Source organism: Protopterus annectens, chromosome 15.part0, assembly GCF_019279795.1.
Source record: "Protopterus annectens isolate FY-2018-M chromosome 15.part0, PAN1.0, whole genome shotgun sequence".
NCBI lineage: Eukaryota > Metazoa > Chordata > Ceratodontiformes > Protopteridae > Protopterus > Protopterus annectens.
In genome coordinates this window covers 338604004-338626499 of record NC_056749.1, presented here as the reverse complement: position 1 = coordinate 338626499, position 22496 = coordinate 338604004, and positions in this window count along the sequence as shown.

Sequence of the window (22496 nt, the reverse complement as noted above, 5' to 3'; positions counted from 1 at the left end):
GTACCCAGTCCAGGCTAGTGTGCTTGTTGGAGTTTTTATTTATCCTGGTTGGTGACTGGACTAGATGGGTGAAGCCATGAAGGTTGAAGTGATGGGTCGGCTGGTTGCCAAAACAGGATTGCCAGTCAATATTGAAATCACCTAAAATTATAGTTTCTTGTGGGAGATGGTGGGTAGGCCAGCTGAGGAGTTTTTCTAGCGGAGTGATGTTTTGGCCAGGTGGGAAGTAGCATCCAATTATGTTGATGGTTTTGTTTTCATTTATTTTGAGATTGGTATATATTATTTCTTCCTTGCCTATTTGTGGAGCTGATGAATTTAAGATCTGGATGTTTAGATGCTGTTTAAATATTATAGCTACAGCGTCTCCTTTCTTGTTTTGCCAGTCTACTGTCAGTATGCCGTAACCGGTAGGGAGGATTTGCTCACTGTTAATGTGAGGTTTTAGCCAGGTTTCTGTCAGGATAACTATATCTGGGGAGTACAAGTATATGGTGGCATGGAGTTCATGGACCTTGTTGGATATACTTCTAATATTTATGTTTAGTAGAAGGAAGTCACTTGGCTTTCTATTGGCTGTGATTTGGGAGAAATTGTGGTTTCTAGTCTGATTATGAGCAGTGTTGTTGGAGATGGTAGGGCCAGTGTTGGGGTGGATGTCTACACTTAGGGCTAGTTTTGATATGCATGAGGTTATTCGTTTTCTCAGTTTTTGAATGTGTTTGTTTACTAGGGAAATTTTATAATATGTGCTTTGTGGTAATAGGTATGGTGGGAGGGTTACTATGTTGAGTTGTAGGGATGCTTTTTGTTTGAGTAATTTAGTTGATAGAATATGTGTGGGGTGCATAGGGATGGTTCTTGAATTGGTGGGAGGGGAGATGAGTGAGGGTGAGACGGGAGTGGTGGTGTGAATAGTAGTACAGTGGTAGTAGTTGAGTGGGGGAATGATGGAGTTTTGGCAGTATGTAAGGTGTGTGTGTGTGCGTGTGTGCTTGGGGTGAGGGGGCTGCTTACAAGCCAACGCAGAGTGCTCTCCAGGGGATAATGAATACTCGCTCATACCGGTAGACACATACTCAAAGTTAACTTTAGGTGTTCGTGTTTGCAGACAGTTTAGACCCGGACTGCTCTTTTCTTATAACAAAGTATCCACAGGTTGGATAAAAGATAAAGGTGGTACCACAGCTGAATACTTAGTGGTGTTAGGTTGGAGAGACTCTGCTTCGCATCGAGGGGTATCCTGTTACAGAGCATGGAGATACTGTGAGACACATCTGTCTCACCAACAAGTCTTATTCATGTCACCCTTTGGGGGCATTCCAACTGTTGCACAAGTCTGATGAGGTACATGTGAAAGGGGCATTATACTCAAAGATCGGTCTAATAAGGTCAAAAAATGGTGTGACTATGACTTCATTTGACATGGATGCCATGCCCTAACTTCTAAGTTGGTCGACATAGGATGATTGTCCTACTGTTGTGGACACAGGTTGATCAAAGGCCATGTTATTATCTATATATGTTCCTAGATCCTTGGATACTGTGTCATCTGTTAGGGATTTCTTAGTCAAGAAGTACTTAGCCTGGGTAGTAGTTTAGCCAAAAAGCACTAAATTGCACTTCTTGCCAATGAGTTATAGTACATGGCTTTGGAATGAGTTAGTTGTGGTAAACTTGCTTGTAAGATGTTTGTGTCATGGGAGAATCTGTTATATGTCCCAATTATCCAGTCATCTGCAAACTTGCTAAGACTTTACATCTCAGAAGTATACGACAAATAGGAGTGATCTCAACATGGAGCCCTGAGGTACCTAGCTTGTGAATGGTCATTTAGTGGACATGGTATCAACAATTGTGGTTTCCTGAGTCCTGTCTGTGAGAAAGCTTGCAATCCAGTGAGATATGTAGTGGTTTATGGCCAAGTCATTGATTTTGTCAGCTTTACCTGAGTGGGATATTGTATCAAATGTCTTAGCCAGGTCCAGGTTGGTGTTACCGTTTCCCCCGCATGCATTGCCTAAGTGCAGTTCAGAAAAAAAGTACAAGAAGTTAAGTAGACGTAGCCTTCTCCTAACTAAGGAAAATTCAATTTGTGTCCAGTGTCTTTGAACAGAACATTTCCCAGTGAATTCAGTCTTTTGCTTTTCATATTAGACTACTCAGACTCATAGGCTTGTAGTTTCTGTGCTCATTTCATCGTTCACCTCATAGCACTGCCTGCTGGTGAGACACTTGAGTATGTTTGCGATGTGACATGTTGGCAGTGTGGATACAGCCAATCGTGGCCCTATTGTTCAGCCGGGCGAGTGGTACACCAAGGTCTGTACAATTGCACATACCTGTGACTACCACATGTTTTATTTCACCCGGGTGAACATCAATTTCAGACCTGGCATTTGTCGACATGTTGCCAGTCATGACAAAGTATGCAGGTTGTTTATGTTGCATCCTGATTTTTTTTTGAATCCCTCTTGAGACACAGCAACACTGACAATGGAACCACAGATCTCAACACCTGTGAAATTGTTTTAGCTGTTACTGGCATTTACCTTTTATCATGCACGTCATTATTTTAAGGAAATTCCAATTGCATTTAGTCTAAAGCCTAGCAGCATAAGTAGAGTTAACTGCAGATGCACCTGGAGGCATCACTCGGACATAAATTGGCTATAATAAGATGATTAGAGTTACTACATCTTAGGTAGCCATACACTGACAGGATGCTTTGTTACTCAATCTGTAATAGCCATAGAACTAAATAGCAGAGTCAAAATCTAAGGAACATGAATCAGTTCAGAGGCTTGCGAACAGAAAGAATTTGTTTTGTAATATGTGTTGTTTTGATTTATTCTCTTTTAATATTGCATATATATTTATCTCTAATTTGGTGAGATAATTATGTTTTTTGGCATAAATGGTGTCTTTCATCTTATTTCTTTCTGACCCTGTCATCGAGCTAGGAAATCTTAGCTTGACAGTCTGTCACTGTGAACCGCATAATGGAACTCAGAAATTGTCCATTTTTCACCAGAAGTAATGTATGTTTAAGAATAAGAATGTCGCCCTGGCTTTGTTGACCACTGAAGTTAAACACAATGGTCTGTTATGTTCTAGGTTACCCATTGTGCCATCTTTGTACATAAGCACCGCAATTACTTGCATCCTATCCCATATATTGACCAATTCCTGAAGATTACTGCTACATAGTTCTTTCAGAGGTTAATTCAAAAACTTCGAAGTCAATTTTAGGATCTGTGCTGAAAATTCCCTCTAGTCCCTTTATATTATCCTCCTTCAAATTCTAGTTCCCTTCCCATCTCCTGTTACTGCATTTTTCATCTGACCATCCTGATCCTGTTATCATCTTCCTGGAATTGGACTAGGCTGTATGATTCTATAATGAACACAGATGTGAACTTGTCATTTAGAATTTCATTTCTTCCTTGGTCTCCTTTTGGCACTTACAGGTTAACTTATCAGTTTCACACTCTACCCTCTATTCTTTTCATATGTACCTAGAGGAAGCCTCTTGCTTATTAACGTTTGTTTTTAATAGGTTCATATGTTCATAGGTAGGTACTAGGCTATCTGTCTGAAGGCATTTATAAGCCTAGCCAGAATGTGTTTGCTTTTGCCACCCCCTTTAGATTTGTTCCCTGTACCTCTGTCCAGCAGAGCCATTGAAGTGATGCCTGCGGTAAACTTTCTGTTTCCCATCCACTATGTCAAGCTTTCTCTTGAAGAGGGGGTTAGCAAAAAGCTCTGCCTAATGTAGATTGGAATCTTGTTCCAGAGCATGGGAAGTCTCTGGGACAGGAATCTATCCCTCCAGCATGTCCTATTTATTGTTGTGGTGAGGTTTAGATCCCTGGAGCATGTGGCTCGAGGGGATATGGTTTTCTTTAGGTGGAGCATGTCCATCAATTCTGGGTTGGACATGGCCTTGTATGTCAGGCAGAGATCACCTCTGAGAGGGCGGTATGCAACTGAGTGCAGTTGGAGTTTCTTCAGTTGAGCTGCAAAGGGCATCTGCTTGAGGCCAGTGATCCCCTTGGTGAGGTACTTCTGTGGTCTTTCCAGTTGTTGCAGGTGTCTTGTAAGGTACATACCAAATGGGGCATTGTACTCTATGATGGGTCTGTTGAGTGATGCATAGAGGGGCCCAAAGACCTCTTTCAATCTGGATGCAAACCTTTTTGTGATTAGGTGGGCCACATAGAAAGATTTTCTAACCACTTTGGTAATGTGATTATCAAAGGAGAGGTTACTATATACTTGGATCCCCAGATCCCTTATTACATCTCCTGTATTTAAGGGGGGGGGGTAGTCTGTGGGTACTTTGTTTTTTTTCCAAAGGGGATGACTATGCACTTTTTGGCATTTAGCTTGTATCCTTATTTTGGCACACTGAATGGAGGCACACCCGTAGGATAAGTATATTGCTGGTCGAGCATGGTTTTGTGTGTTCAGGACTATTTCATGTATGTAATTGCATTATTATTTTTATTTGTGGGACCTTGGTATTACAGATAGTTTGTTAGTTGCAGCAGGGCACTGAATTTGATTAGGCCATGCATAGGGATAAAGGCAAAAATCATACTAAGCAAAGCCCGTTGTATGTATGAAGTATGTACTGTAAACCAAAAATACATTGAGCTTATGTAACTAGCAGGAACCAGTTTCCATAGACACTCTTGCACAGTCATTGAGAAGGCATTCATTGTTAGACATGAGCCTGAGTAGCAAGTGGGTGGTGACATGGCACAGGAATCACAATGTTCAAAATCCTGTGTTGCAGTTATGCCCTCCTAACAGCGTTTATAGTCCAAGCCTTTGTACAGTGTGCTCCCTGTCACCTGTGTATATGATGATAGCTGGTAACCTTGACACACTGTAACTGGTGTGAACATGTACTAATGTCTGATGCACAGTGTGAGACAGCGTAACATTATGCAGCAGTCATAAAGTCGATGGCAAAGGGGTTTGTGTGATGTGATACATGTATATTAGGTATCCTTAAGTAATTTGTAGGGCCTACACACACTTACACAAAGGGGAGAGTGCTATGACGTGCCTTTGGATCTCCAGTGGCAATATTTAGGAGAACTTGGAGTAAGATGTGCAATATTGCCAAAAGGGGGCACAGCACTGCCTGGTACAGTGACTTGTAATAATGTAGACAGGAAAATTATGGAGTCAAAATTGTCATTCTGTACTCATGATACTGACAGTAGTATTACTCCAGTGTGCTTACTGCCTGACTTGACAAGTTTAGTTAGTACAACTGCAAATTGGATGCTGCAATCCTTATTTGAGTGAAGGGTGTAAACCCTCTTACGTGGTGTTTTCTGTGAACTGCACGTCTCTTTTGTTGTTTTAAAAAGACCTAAGTCAAATTAGTAATGTGAAAAATATGAATAACTGTGTTTGGCTGAGTAGTGTCTACTGCCAATTAACAGCTCGATATATGACCAGTGGAGCAGTAAGATTTGAAATATGCACAAAGAAAGGCAGGGAGGGCCTCAAAGTAAATTTACTAATATGGATAAAGGACTAAAGGATTGCTAAATAGTTTCAGCTGAATTAGAGAAGATCATAACAACGGGATATCAAATCAAATATCTCTACCTGATGTCTCTCTAAAATCCTGTTATGTGATACAGCCTCAAAAAAACATAACCGCAGCTTTAAAAAAATCCACTATTCTCTTTTACTGCTTAGGCTTCATACTTTTCCGTACTGTTTGACTTTCATTTTTAAAACCAAGATGAAAACTGTCTAGTCGTCTCTTAAATAATGATGTCACATCTGCCATAGCTCTTGCTGAAGATCCTGGGAGGTTTCCTCCCCCAAAGTGACGTAAACACTGCCTTATTTGCATGCTGTACAGAATCCCTGTGATCCTCCCACATTGTGATGTCAACACTGCCTTTCCCAGCCCACTGTTAACCTAATAAATGGACTAGGTGCTGTGTGGAACTCCTTTTCTGTGTTAGCAAATCTGGTCGACTCTGTTCATGTGAAGCACTTCTTCTTCACCAGCGTTTTGCTACTTCATAAGTAAGGTAAGTCTTATTACTTGTTACTTCTTAATAGTGTATCCTAAATGTAATCTGTTTCTGTTTCTATGCCTCCCTAGCCCTTATATTGTGTCCTCCCAAGTTTTTAATTGCACATTAGTGGAGTTAATCTTTTTCTGTTTGTAAGGGTGCCACGTGCTTCCCTTTCGCAGCTGCATTTTTAGCTTAGCCTACTTATTTTCGTTTTGATCCAGGGTTTATATTTCCCTGGTTATGTTTAATGCTGGCATCTTTTGTATTCTTGAGTCGGCCTGTGTTTCTGTGCTTGCTGCCTTTGGGTTTCCTTCTGAAGTAAGTGTATTGCTGCTTGTAGTAATTGTATTACTGTCTAGTGTTTTTAGTTGCTTGCTGGTGTTTTTAAAAACTATGCTGTATTTGTAGCTATATTTGGTTTTCTTTAGTTGATACCTATTGTGGTTGCTGGTGTGTTTTTTAAAACCTTGCTGTATTTGTAGCTGTATTTGGTTTTCTTTAGTTTGTTGATGCCGATTGCATGCTGCAGATGTTTTGTAATGTTTTCAGCTGTTTGTTTCTGTTGTTGAGCTTAGCGTTTCGGTCTTGTTTTTTATTTTTTTTTTTTAATATTAGTAATCCGTTTTATTGGTTATGCTGCTGGGCTTGCTCCATTTTATTTGTTATGCTACTGTGCTTGCTCCGTTTTAGTGTGTGTGCCATCAAACCTGCTACCTGCTTGAAACTTTGCCACAGCTGAATAATACCTTTTTTTTCCCGTTAGCTGGGTAATGAAATTATTTTAATGTGGACGCTGGAGCCATTAGGCATAAAACTTATTTATTGAGTAATTCTGCAGCCTGTAAACATACTTATGAATAGTCAGCAAGAGAGTGGTAGTAGTCCAGGGGTGGTTTCTGCAGCTGTACTTGTTTCATGCAACTAAGCTAAGTGCATTTCTGGGTTCCCATGTAAGATTATTATAGCAGGTAAATATACAGTGATGTAGGCAATATAGAGGTTCAACATTTTGTCCATCAGTATGTGTCCATAGTTTAGAAGTAGCCTCAGACACTTCACAATGCTCAGTTACACATAGAGCGCAGGTTCTTGTAAGATTAATGTCACGGTTGCTATCATATTCTTTGAGCCTGCATGTTGTTTTGTTTTAAATTAATGAAAACGTAAGGAAATAAGAGAAATAGAAGATAGATGGGAAAGGAAGTGAGGAATTTTGCTGCTTGTACAAGCACAGCAGCTTAGTCATTGTAAAGCTGCTAAGCAGCATGCCTTGAGTGAGAGTTGCTGCCAATTCCTATTGAAATAATGGAATCAGCATGGCATATATTTTTTTGACTTTGTTATAAAGTTTGGTAGACAAAATACTATTTCTTTAGTCTGCAAAGTGATATTCTGCCTGTTAATATAACATTTTGTGAGTGAGTATAGCACACAAGCCACTGAGAAGCAAAGTCTGATAAAATCTCTAAGGCTGGTAAGCTTTTCTGATCTCAGTTTTCTGGTAGTGAAGTACATGCCTTGCAACCATTTTTTTTTGTGGCCAGGGATAGCACTATCATGGTAGGGGCTCTGAGTGAGAAGAAATAAAATAGGAGGAGGAACTTGCTAAAAAATACAGGTAACATATGTAGTGCCTTCAGCTGGAGGCCTTCTAATGTCCATAGGATACAGCAAAGGGCAAGTGTGTGTGTGTGTGTGTGTGTGTGTGTGTGTGTGTGTGTGTGTGTGTGTGTGTGAATGCAAGCAAGCGGCAAGTGTGTGTGCGTGTGTGTGTGTATGTGACCTAAAAGCAAGGGGGCAAGTGTGTGTGTGACCGCAAGCAATGGGGCAGTTGTGTGTGTGACACCAAGCAAGGGGCAATGTGTGTTTGACCGCAAGCAAGGGGGCAATTGCGTGTATGTGTTTGACCGCAAGCAAGGGGGCAATTGTGTGTGTGTGTGTGTGTGTGTGTGAGAGACTGCAAGCAAGGGGGCAATTGTGTGTGTGTGAGACTGCAAGCAAGGGGGCAATTGTGTGTGTGTGAGACTGCAAGCAAGGGGGCAATTGTGTGTGTGAGACTGCAAGCAAGAGGGCAAGTGTGGGTGTGACTGCAAGCAAGGGGGAAGTGCGGGTGTGACTGTAAGCAAGGGGCAAGTGTGGGTGTGACTGCAAGCAAGGGGGCAAGTGTGTGTGTGAGACTGCAAGCAAGGGGGCAAGTGTGTGTGTGAGACTGCAAGCAAGGGGGCAAGTGTGTGAGACTGCAAACAAGGGGGCATATGTGTGTGAGACTGCAAGCAAGGGCCAAGTAAGTGTGTGTGTGTGTGTGTGTGTGACTGCAAGCAAGGGGGAAATTTTGCCTCTTTCAAGATTTCTTGTGCTGTGAAGTTCATAGATACAACTGATTGAGTAGATTTTACAGGGAGCTGAGAGATGCAGGGCTGCAACAATTATTACTGCTGCTTATGTCTGCTTGCTTTGCTAATATCACAACAGGTTGTTTGCTTTTGATGTAGAAGGCTGTGGTTTCTACTCACATAGATGCATTTGTGAAACTGTACTGCATTGCAAATGGGGTGGATGATGCACTCCTTTCTGGTGAAGACGATTGTCATCCATTCCCTACTGCAGTATTACCAGCTTATTGTTCTTGTGTAAGATAAGTAAATTATTCAAAAAGGGCAACTATGACATTATTTGTTGATGACATGACATCTAATTTTTGGCTAGCAGCAACCGCTTCATTAGTTACAGATCGCTTTAATGTGGAATTATTTACAGGATGTTTACTGCTTCAGAAATTGTGCGTATGTACTGATACTGGTGGACTGTAGAAGTCTGACTACACTTGTGATGGAAATATTCAGAATTGGGCAGTATTGTCATTACTGGTGCATGCATTTTGTTGCACTGTTTTCAGGAAAAATGTTTGAAACAGTAAATATAAAACACCCACTAAAACTGGACTGCATTGTACAAGGAATATAATTATATACAATCAGGAAGGTGTATTCAACAACATGTGCATTTCTCGTGTGCAAAGGGTCTGAGAATTTTAAAATATCACTAACTGAAAGTGAAACTTAGACTGCCACTGGCTACATGTGTTATCTTTGAATGTCTGTTTCAGTGCTGTTGCAATGTCCAGATTCTGACTGCAAGCAAGGTCGAAGTGTGTGTGTGTGTGTGTCCATGCAAGTGTGTGTGTGTGTCCGCAAGGGGGCAAGTGTGTGTGTGTGTCCGCAAGGGGGCAAGTGTGTGTGTGTGTCTGCAAGGGGGCAAGTGTGTGCGTGTGTGTGTGACTGCAAGCAAGGGGGCAATAGTGTGCATGTGTGTGTGACTGCAAGCAAGGGGGCAATAGTGTATGTGTGTGTGACTGCAATCAAGGGGGCAAGAGTGTGTGACTGCAAGCAAGGGGGCAAGAGTGTGTGACTGCAAGCAAGGGGGCAAGAGCGTGAGTGGGGGACTGCAAGCAAAGGGGCAAGAGTGCGTGTGTGACTACAAGCAAGGGGGCAAGAGTGCGTGTGTGTGACTGCAAGCAAGGGGGCAAGAGTGTGTGTGTGTGACTGCAAGCAAGGGGGCAAGAGTGTGTGTGTGTGTGACTGCAAGCAAGGGGGAAAGAGTGTGTGTGACTGCAAGCAAGGCTTCTTATTTTTGGATTGTTAGTCTCAATTTTTGTGGTTTTCAGTCAAACTCTTTCGGAATAAAGTCACTAAATGAGACACTGAGTTTCAGCCTTCATAACCTTCAGAAAAATGCATGCTAAAGCAAGACCTGTTATTCGATCAGCTCTCTCAGTTTATACAAGATCAATTTTTTGTACTGTTTTGATGTCCCCCCACATATATTTTGCCTTGTCCAGATTTCCTGCATTAACAGGTTGCTAGGTACATGCAAATAAATTGCTTTTTTAGAATTAGGCATATCCCAACCTCTCAACTGTCCCTGAACCTGGCTCAAAATTTGCTCTTCCCCTAATAATCCCTCCCCAGAAATTGCTATTTTGGAAGAAAACATGGAGGGTTTACCATTAACTGTAATAATCCAGTTAGGGATAACTTTCATTTCATAAATGCATGTTTTTTTTTATTTTGTCAGATGCTCAAGTTAGTAGTACTAATATTAAAAGGAGACCCTTCTTTGACAGGTTACCAGCTGTATTGTGTGGCTATTATCTTTTTGAATCAAATTTTTTTTTTTTTGGGACAATTGCTGCCAAATCATTAGAGACTGAAGAATGAAATCAATGACAGATATTTAAGTTTCAGATTTCATACCCTTTTGAAAATTCATACTAATGCAAGACCTACTATTTCATAATCTTTCCTAATTTGATAGGAGCAATAATCCTACTTCTATTTATTTATTTTATTTATTTATTTATTTATATTTGTTGACCGGGAGTGTCAGACTGGACGTAGGTCTATTTTCAGCGTAGGCCGGGGAGAAAAGTTCCACAGTAAAATAGACAGTAGTTACATTGGATTATAATGATTAACAATTTAACATAGCACTTACTTACAACATATTTACAGATGAAGAACATAGTACATCAATAGACAAATAGAATCTTTATCTGTGAAGTACATAACAGACATTAACAAATGTTACAATGAGAAGTTCCTGCTGTATAATAAGTACAAGGCTTATGAGCATCTGAGCTTGCTATAATCAAGGTAGTTAGTGGAGTGGAAAGAAAGGTAGTGGTTGGATGGGGTGGATGATATTAGACTGGGAGTTGCAAGGGCATAGCCAGCATGTTTTAGTTGCACTTTTAATAAAGTTTTGAAGTGGGTGCATGATGGTACTGAGGTAATTGTGGATGGGAGTGAGTTCCATAATTTGGCTATGGCGCAGAGAATAGTGCTTCACCAGCAGAGTTATTGGCTTTAGTGATCTGCAAGTGATTTTTGTTGCTGGATCTTAGTGGTCTGGTGGTGCGATTAGGGTTGGAGTAGATTCTGGAGGGATGGGACATTTAGTGGATGGTTTACTAGTTTGTGGGCGAGTGAGAGTTGATACCACTGAAGCAGGTGAGGGAGTTCAAGCCAGCCCAGTTCAGAAAGTGAGAGACAGTGGTGACTACGGTAGGATGCCCCTGTGGCGAATTTGGCGATTTTGTTGTAGCAGGTCTCTAGCTTGTTTAGACCACATTGCCTTAGGTTGGTATATATTGGAGAGGCATAAAGTAGGGTGGAGATAAGGTGGGAATTTGCTATTGAAATCTTTGCTGCTTTGGTGAGAAATTGCTCTTTTCTGTATAATGCTCCTAGTTTTTTGTGGACTTTTTTTATGGTCATGGATATGTGAATGTCAAATATTAGTTTATTTTCTGTTTCCACTCCTAGCAATTTGGTGTGTTCAGTTGGGTATATAGTGGTGTTGTCTTTTGCTGTGATGTTAAAGTGACAGTTGTTTTGAGTATGTTTGGTGGGTTGGAAGATGAGTAGTTTAGTTTTGTTTGGGTTGAGTATTAATTGGGCATCGGATAACCATGTTTCAACAGAGGAAAAGGCTTCCTGTGTGACTTTTTGCAGTTTCGGTAGGAACTGGGCTAAGCAGATGATGGTTGAGTCATCTGCATATTGTATGAGTGTACCATGTTTGGTGGCAGAGGCTAGATTATTGGTGTAAACAGAGAAGAGTAGGGGTCCAAGGATGGATCCTTGGGGAACCCCTATGGAGACAGGTAGTTGGGGAGATGTCATTCTGCCATACAACGGATTGTTGGCTATCAGACAGGTAAATCTGAAACCAGTTGGTGACTGATTGTGAGAAGGATAGGTTATTGAGGACAGAGATAAGTTGTTTGTGTGGGACCATGTCAATTGCTTTAGATAGGTCTAGGAAAGTAGCAGAGGAGAGATAGCCATTGTTTTTATGCTGAAGGATAGTGTTAGTAAAGGAGAGTAAGGCAGTGGTGGTGCTATGGTTTGGTCAGAAACCATGCTGAGTACTGGAAAGGAGGTTGTTAGTAAGGAGGTAGTCTGAGACCGGAGTGTATGTGTCTCTAGTATTTTGGAGAGTGGAGAGAGAATAGCTACGGGCAGTAATTGGTTGGGGTGGATGTCTCCACTTAGGGCTAGTTTTGATATGTATGAGATTATTAGTTTTCTCAGTTTTGAATGTGTTTGTTTATAAGGAAACTTTATGATTGTGCTCTGTGGGTACTAGGTATGGTGGGAGGGTTACTATGTTAAGTTGTAGGGCTGCTTTATGTTTGAGTGATATAGTTGGTAGAATATGTGGGGTGCATAGGGATGGTTCTTGAGCTGGTGGGAGGAGTTGAGTGTGGGTGAGACATGAGTGGTGGTGTGAGTAGTAGTACAGTGGTAGTGGTTGAGTGGGGAATGATGGAGCTTTAGTAGGATGTAAGTTATGCAAGGAGAGTGCATGCAGTGAGCATAGGTAAGGTATGCTGGTACATGTTAGTTGAGGAGGTGTGATAGTAGTGGGAAGATGGAGGAGGTAGTGTTGGGTTAGCTGTGGTTGGCTATTGGAAAGATGGGAGGGGTTTTGAGTCCAATAAAGGTGGGACCACCTGGGGGGGGGAATAGGGGGAAGGGTGGGGAGCAAACTGTGCAGAGACCCTGTTAGTTGCTCGTATGAGGGGCAGGAAACAATCACAAAGCAAAGGCAAGTATGTGTTAAGAAACAATCACAATTGACCAACGACTGCTCTGAAACTAAGTCATTTCTTAATTTCTCAGGTGGAAAAACAGGATAACCTTGTATCAGTAGGCTACTGTGGTCATAGTTTAAATTTACAAACACACAGTATTGATGAGTTATGGCGGATACTATTTGCTAACAGAAGGGAATAAGAGAAAGTGGAATGTGTGTGTGTGTGGGGGGGCTGCTTACAAGCCAAAGCAGAGTGCTCTCCAGGGGAAAATTAATAGTGGCTCAAACAGGTAGACACATACTCAAAGTTAACTGTAGCTGTTTGCAGACAGTTCAGACCCGGACTGCGCTTTTCCGTTTGTGCCTTTGTCCCACTTCTATGTATGGCTTTGTCCTAATTTCTTGCGCTGAGGTTCATAGGTATTTCAGGATCAATTTATCCTTGCTTTTGAACCAGATTTCTCTGCTTGGTTAGTACACTGCTATAAAATGTAAAAATAAAATCTAAATCATTGTAGAAGTAAAGCAGTGTGTGTGTCTGCGTGTGTGTATGCACTACCATAATTTTTTTAAAATATTGACTCAAAAAAGCATGTGGGTGCTGTCATGCAAGTCTAAAATATTTCAAGTTTATAGTGCATCATTTGTTAGCTATTTAAACAGGAAGGGAAAATAAGTGGCAGACTGCTTTGCAAAGCAGGGATTATTGCCAGTGCTATGTAGCTTGCTTTTAAATTTGACAGGAGTAGTGCAACAAAAAAAGTCCCCCACTGTAAGGAGGAAAAGGCTGACAAGCAAACAGTACATTACTCTGGTCACCTGCTGTGACGAGCTGTCAATCACATGCAGATAATGGGTCAAATTACCCTTGGCTCTTTGACAGCTAGGGAAGGTAGGTGTGAAGGGAGATTCCTTGAAGAGCTGGATTTCAGCCTTCACAAAAGAAAGCAATTTAGCATTTCTAAGATGAAAGAGCTAGAAAATGCACCTTTCAGTTCTGTTCTGTAGCATTTGTACTGCTTGTGTTTTAAGTGGTCATTGAAAAAGGATAACATTTTAACCAAAAGTAGGGGATTTTAAGACTGCAGTGAATGCCTGTTAAGTCAATGAAGTGACAGCAGCTTAAGGCAAAACGTGGCAGATCTGATGCAATTTTTTTGAGACAAATAATGCATTCTGGGATACTTAGAGGCAGAGTAAACAGTCTGAAGTTTTTCAATATGCCAGACCCCATGTGGTCAGAGTCAGAAATTGCATCTAAAAATATCTAAAAAGCTCAAAATAGTCTCAGAGTGCTATTAAAATGTAGGAAACATCAAACCATGATGAAATTAATATGTTTTTTGAGTCTGAGGGCGCGGTTGTCCCAAATGCCTCAGTTATATGCATTATGCAAGTGATACATACATGCACAAAATAACTAGTAGCCCTCCCCCCCAAAAAAAAATCACTGCATGGAGTATAGAAAACAGTGAGTTTTCAGTACATAATTTTACTGTGCCAGCATCATAGACACAGGTTTGCTATCTACTGTTTTACAGTCCTTCAAAATGTGTGGAGATGATGAAAACATCATATAAAATACAAAAACATGTCACTAGGCTAATGTTCCTCAAAGAGATTGTAAAACAAACATAAGTGAACATAATAATATATTGTAGAAATAAAGAGGAAATAAAAAAAAGTGTACACAATGAAATAATCAAAAATTTTCAACTGTTTTACAAAATTTAATTTGAAATTTTTTACATAAATCTTTCTGCTGCTGCCTAACAAATGATTCTGCAGGCAGAGGGGAAGACATTTGAAATGGCACTCCCTTCCTTTCTATTCTGAGCTCTCAGTTGCAGTGACAGTTTTCACACCTCTGCAGTAGTGTGGGAGGAGGGGACTGTCAATTCATGCTGAACTACAAAAGAACACTTGGAACAAAGGCATCCAGTTTAGCTGCAACTCTATCTGCTGCTAGATAACTTCAAATTATACTGTAAAGCAAGCTCTGGTCTAAACATAAATGAGGGTGATTAGCAACAGAAAAGAAGCAGACCTAACACAGAAGGAATACAAACCGACAGTGAGTCACAGATTTCCCATTATATGTCAATGGCATGGGAATTCACAGTTACTTCCTTATGTCTGGCATGAGCCACAGAAAGGAGACTTGAAATGCTTTATGGGAAAGAGAAAGGCTTGAAGGAGAAGTAGATCACGTTGATATAGCAAGCCCCATCGGTAGCCATGTTGTGGTAAACGGGCTAAAATTACAAATAAAGCACTTAGAGTCAATTTTAGGTTTTAAAATAGGTCTGGAAACAAAGATAGACTGAAAAAAAAACTTATTTTTTTAGTTCTAGCCTGGAGTTTTCCTTTAATGAACATGATTCATTCAAGCCTGGAAAATTATAAGCATTGAGTCTGATCTGCCATGTTAGTTCTAGTTGTTCCAACTGTAAAGGTGAGGGGGCTCCCCTTATATTATGGTGAATTTGGTCAATAACCAAAAATTAAAGCTATGCTCAGTGTTACTAATAATGTGTTTAGCAAGTGCATTGTCCTGCTTTTTCTTACTGATGGCATATTGGTGCTCGTACATTCTTTCACGGAGCCTCCACTCCATTTTACCTACATAAAAAGCAGGACATCTTTGACACACAACTAAATAAACAACCATTTTTGAGTTACAATTAGATCTACATTTTAACTTGTATTGAATACCCTGCACAGTAAACCTATTAGTCTCTACTATATACATACAAAAGTTACAACTTTGACATTTGTACATCCCTACTGTTTTCGGATAAATATGTCATTGTTGTTCAAGGAGTGACTTCAAATTTTTACCCCTCTTAAATGTGACACTAGGATTGTCACCCATTTTGTTAAAAATACTGGGGTTACTTTTTGTGTCGAGCCTGGACTGGTTGATTCTTGCTTAAGTATGGAAATCAACAACTTGGACTTAAGTTTGGATGAAGACCATAATAGTTGTGGTTATTGTAATGTTCTGAATTGTTCTCCATCTTCATTAACGGTGGTAAAACTTGTCATTATTATTAATTCTACAGGGGATTTCAAAGTGTACAACTTTTCATCTGTAACTATTACCTCTGATATAGTTGATTTTTTTTATCAAAGGGCCACACATGTTCCTAAGTAGAATTTTGACTTAGTGAAAACAATAATAGATGTAAAAATTTTTTCTAGGAAGTTGAACTTTAACTTAATGATGGGGGGTAATATAGATGTAGCACATGTTGACCAATTTAGAATTTCTAGCACGTATAACCCTCCTTTGCACCCACTTGTGCAAGTATTTGAACAAATGTATGAGTTGGACATTAGGCAAAGATTTAAGCACGGCTACAGCTGTTATAATAATGACCGTATTTGTAAAACTGAGCGTGAATATCTTGATTACATTAAATCACATGACATTCGCATTTGTAAACCTGATAAAGGGGGAGGCCTCGTAGTTTTTGACAACATAAACTACTATGAACATATGGTGAGTTTATTGGATAATTCTACATATGTATTGAGCTCAAGATCAGAAGTGAACAGAGCATATAACATAATTAAAAACAACATAGAGGACATGTTTATAGAGGGCAGGGTGGAACAAAATGTTAAATGGTTCCAACATATCTGTCTCTCCCTTAATCCCAAAAAACAAATTACTACTCTTCACACACGACCCTTTAAATCTGCCCCATCATTTTTTCATTTATATGTCTGGCAATCACTATCTATCATCAATCCTGATTTCCCCCAAACCTAGGCTGCTACTATAGACAATCAACTGAGCTTTGACTGTCACATTGATCTAACCATCACGGTGTAAAATAAAATAAAAAACACACAAAAACTTCTGAACCACAAAGAAGAACACTGCTGTGACCCGTGATCAGGAACTGCAAGTTAGCATCAACTCAAAAATGATGACAGTTAACCTAGGTTTCGTCTTTAATAACCAGACTTCTTCAGAACAAACAAATCACATACCCTAACGAACTTTAAATACTCTTCCACTAATTACATTAATTTAACTTACCCATTATCCAATAAAATATGCAAATAAGCTTGCATTCATTCTTAAGATGTATGAAATACATCAAATACACTCATATTACCATTAAATCGCAGATTCATACTTAATGCATACAAAAAATACAATACTGAATAAATAAATGAGTAAAAAACAATGTATGTAAAAATATGTAATTAACAGATATACTGTAAAACGTTGCTTAACAGTTTATGATTAAAATTTCAAAAACTAAGAAACAAACAACACAACAATATATGTGTTAATGAAAAATGCATTCCGCATTAAATCCATTATATATATATATATATATATATATATGTACACCCCCATCACCCCATAATATGTTTTAGTTTTAAAATGGGAGCTAAACTTATGTTATCATTGATGCCTGGAAACACTGTGGCATCAAATCTTAACTGCCACTTCATTTCACATATATCAAGGTGCACGTCTAAAACAGCACCTTGAACATCTTTTTTAATGTGCTGTATTACACACAATTTAAATTGATGACCAGAATTTTGTTCTATATGCCTAACTAGAGCATTGGTACTTTTCATATGTTTAATATCCAAAATATGCTCACTAATTCTTTCTTTGAAGGCTCTACAAGTCTTTCCCACATAAAAGGCTGAGCATTGAACACATTTTGCTAAATAAACAACATTCTTAGTAAAACAATCAAAGCACCCATAAATCCCAATGGACACATCCGCTACTTCTATCTTGGACCCAGTTACCAAAATATGCTGACATACATTGCATCTCCCACATTTGAAATTACCCTTAACTCTATTTGACTCACTTATATCGTAAAGGCCACTTCCACCCTTTTCAAGTAACTGTTTAAATGACCTTCCTTTTCTATATACATTTTTTGGGGGCCTATTCAACTTACTCCATACATTGTTGTCCAATCTTAGTAACCTCCAATTGTTAAGAATAATAATTTCAACAATGTGTTTAGCATCATAGGAGTACGTGGTATTGAAATATATTTCAGATTCTAACTTAACTGTAGTATTTTTTGTCATGTCACTTCTCCTTTGGTTGGTTGAATTTCCAGTGTAATGATTGTTTGTCAAACTATTCGTATTACTATTTGTAGTTAGTAACGCCATGTAATTACCTTCGTTTCTTTTACGTACTACCTCATCTCCAATAGAATTACATAAGTCCATAGGATATCCTCGTTTAACAAACATCTTCTTTATGAATTCCACCTCTTTAACAAATTCTTGATCTTCACTAACCATTCTGGTTGCCCTAACCATCTGATCTTTCACAATGGCCTTTTTCTGATGGTTAGGATGCCAGCTTTGGTAGTTCAAATATGAAACAGTGGAACAAAATTTTTCAATTACATGTCCACTATATATCCTAGGTATCCTTACTTGTTCGCCCAACCGAAGATTCATAAGGATGTGACCAACCCTCCTATGAGACCACTGGTGGACGGGTGTGGTTCTCCTACTTATTCTTGCACTAAAGGAGTTGACTCAATTTTGCAAACATTCCTGCCATACGAACACCAAATATGCTAAGATTCATGGTCGTTTCTTGAGAAGATAGTTTAGAATTTAATACTGGTCACAATTTCCTTACAGTAGACGTGAAGGATTTGTATACGTGCATACCCCATGATATAGGGATTGAACGGGTGAGCCTAGTGCTAAAGAAAAATGGGGCCACTAACAGAGAGATAGCATTGGTTCTTGAATTATTGGAGTTAATACTTTACAACAACTTTTTCATGCTCGGTGACAACTTTTATTTGCAAAAAGTTGGTGTCGCCATGGGCTCTCCCTGTGGGGCAAGTATAGCCAACTTAGTAATGGCTCATTGGGAATCTGAGTATGTGTTTAAAAACTCAATCCTTATGAACCACATAGTTTTTTACACACGTTATTTGGATGATATTTTCATCCTACTTAACGGTGACGTTGAGACTAGCAAAATGGTATTAGACCAATTTAACGCATCTACATAATTCTTGCGGTTTACCTCTACATACAGTATGGAAGCAATTGCTTATCTCGACATTTGGTTATCTAAGAACAGTGAATTGAATAGCTTTGTGGCAGGTATCCATAGGAAAAACAGATACTCAAACTCCTTTTTGCACTTTTCAAGTTGCCACCCATATTACCAGAAGCGGTCAGTTATTAAGGGCCAGCTAGTTAGAGAGGCATGTATTGTGAGTCAAAAAGTGGATTTTTGCAAAGAGTGTCAATTATTGAAAAGTATGTTTGTTCATCGAGGGTACCCTACAACTTTGTTAGAGGACTTGATAGGTGAAGTCAAGTATAAAAGGCTGAATGGTACGTATAAACCTATTTTGGATATTAAATTTATGCAGACAGAACAGGTGACCAACTCTGAAGTTACAACGCCTGTTGATGTGGATCACATTCCTGTCACACTAGGTAAACCAGGACCAAGGTTTATCATTACATACAACATGCATAGCGACATTTGTATAGATATCATTTGGAAGAATTGGGGTTTGTTCAAAAGTAACCCCAGTATTTTTAACAAAATGGGTGACAATCCTAGTGTCACATTTAGGAGGGGTAAAAATTTGAAGTCACTCCTTGAACAGCAACGACATATTTATCCAAAAACAGTAGGGATGTACAAATGTCAAAGTTGTAACTTTTGTAGGTATATAGTAGAGACTAATAGGTTTACTGTGCAGGGTATTCAATATAAGTTAAAATGTAGATCTAATTGTAACTCAAAAATGGTTGTTTATTTAGCTGTGTGTTAAAAATGTCCTGCTTTTTATGTAGGTAAAACGGAGTGGAGGCTCTGTGAAAAAATGTACGAGCACCAATATGCCATCAGTAAGAAAAAGCAGGACAATGCACTTGCTAAACACATTATTAGTTACACTGAGCTTAGCTTTAAATTTTTGGTTATTGACCAAATTCACCATGATATAAGGGGAGCCCCCCCTCACCTTTACAGTTGGAGGAACTAGAACTAACGTGGCAGATCAGACTCAATGCTTATAATTTTCCAGGCTTGAATGAATCATGTTCATTAAGTAGCATTTTGAAACTGAGAAGCTTAAAGAGGTGATGCTGACTTGATATTTATAGCAGCATTACTAAATAATGGCAAGTGTATTTAAACACTGTTGGTTATATGTGAACTTTTAATTTACTTTATCGATCTTTATGTATTATACACATATTTCTTCTATTGGTCTTCACAATGTGTAGTCAGATTTTTAACATTTTACTTAATTTTGTATGTCGTGACAGTTAAATATTTAGTTTTTATTGTATCTTTAAGAAGGTGGAGTAGTTGGTTTGTTTTAAGTGGATTGGTTAATTAGCTAAACCTGAATCCATTTATATGTGTTATTGAATGTTAACACTTTTTCTGAAGAAGTTTGCATATAGTGCAAACGAAAAGTGCTTCATTAAATCTCTTTACATTAGCTTCGTTTGGTTTATTACTTTGACTCCTGCAGTACTTGTTTTTGAATTTGTCACAATGCTTTTACATTTAAAATATGTCTAAACAGTTTAACTTCTTGCAAAGACTCCCAGCATATAATAACTAAAATAAAAGGCTTTAATGAATGGTTATTAAAAGAGATAAACCAATTTGTGTAATTTAACAACAATGGTGATATCAGTGATGTCATACTATGGGAAATGTTAAAAGCTTACTTATATGGCAAAGGATTGGTATATTTGTAAAAGAGATGATAAATTAAAATTAAACCTTAAACCTAATAATAAAGCTGAAAACACACAGTTGACAAATGTAAATAAAAAATACATAGAAATATTACATCATAAGTTTACCATTAATCTAGAAAAAATAAATTACAGTTGTATTCAATAAACAGAAAGAGCCTTCATATAATAGCTACTAGATAGAAAAACATGAATAAAATAAACCATATCAAGGATATTGTTTATAAAAAAGGAGCTTGGATTTGAATACTTTTAGAATCATTAATTTTATGGATATAAAAAATGTATAACAGAAGTGAATATATTAGTTCATGAAATGCAATTAAATAATGACATTAGAATTGATCTGTTTAATTATTTCACGGTTTCTTGCCCAGGGTTGGGAGGGTGGCCTAATGGTTAAGGTGTTTGTCTTACAAACACAAGGTACAGGGTTGGAGTCTCACAAGGGATAATTGACTAGGCTTAAAATGGCTTGCAAGGGTAGTTAGCCTACTACTAATCTATGAACCGAATACTGGAGTTATATGGTATACCCAAAATACATAAATCTTTAACCCACTTCCCCATGAGACCTATTGTCTTAGGTAGGGGGTGGGTTACAGAGTCTATTTCTATTTATTTGCAAACCTGTTTGAGAAGATATCTCCCACATTGTCAAAGCGCTATACAAGATACAGCTGATTTTATAACAATTTATTTATTTTACATTTGTTGACCAGGATGGTCTGATTGGATACATGTCCATTCTCAGCGGAGGCCCGGGTTGAAAAGCATCAAGGTAAGCAGTTAAGTTTAAAATACAGTATTTACAGTAGTTAACATACCTAAACAAGCAGTTAAGTTTAAGATACAATATTTACAGTGATTACATACCTAAGCAAGTTATAGAAGTTCCAGGGTTAATGAAAATCCCAAGAGTAGGTCATCACTGTGTAATACAGGTCAGCTAAAAATACTGTTAACTCATACAGTAAGATTCAGATGCAATATTTACAGTGATTACATACCTAAACAAGTTTAGAGATAAACTTAAGTATAGGTCAGAATTAAGTGTCACAGGTAGGCTAAATTACTGTTTTTAACTCATTGTAAAGGAGAGTTAGCCAGGTTTGCTACACTGAAATAACCAGTTTAGTGTTAAATGTTTTTTGAGTCTAGTCTTAAGTTGACTCAGGGTGGTGAGCAAAGCAATTTCAGGTGGGAGAGAGTTCCAGGATCTGCCTACAGAGTTGGCAAAGAGAGAGTAACTGGCAGAGTTATTAGTTTTGATAGTTTGGACTAGTAGTTTATTAGAGGATTGAAGAGGTCTGGGATTGTGATAGGGGGTGATAATATTTTTAAGACCAGGACTATTGTTTGGATTGTAAAGGATCTTATGGGCAATAATCATAATGTTATACTGGATCAAGCTGGCTTAGGTTGATACAATGATGAGTCTTATAAGGCAGGCCAGTGGCAAATCTGGCAATGTGGTTGTAGCAGATAGAGAGTTTGTTAAGAAAAGACTCATTTGGAGAGTAGCAGCGATGCATACAGAAGAGTTGAAAGTAGGTGAGAGCGAGATATGGCAAATCTAGCAGGAAGGGTTAAGAAGGCTTTTACCCTGTAAAGTGACCCTAGTTTTTTATTGATGGTCTTGATGGATTGATTAACATGTAGGTCAAATTTAAGATTATTATCGCTAACACCTAACAGTTTTGTGGAGGAGTCTGGGGAGATTATTGTACCATTATTAGATTTTATGGTAAAAGTGAATGCAGTAGACCGGCGTGTTAGTGAGAAAAGCAACATTTTAGTTTTTTTGGGGATTTAGGATCAGACAACAACAAAAAAGTCAGTTTTCAGTTGTGTTGAAGGTGGTTTGTGTAGCTGACCACAGCTCTGCTGGTGATGTGGCCGAGCATATCAGGGTGGACTTGTCAGCATATTGGATACAGCTGACTTTAGCGATAGCAGTATAAAGGTTGTTAATGAAGATGGAGAACAGAAGGGGCCCTATTATAGATCCCTGGGATACATCTAGGGTGTTGGGTAAGAGTTTAGAGAGTTTATTTTGCCAAAGGACAGCCTGCTGTC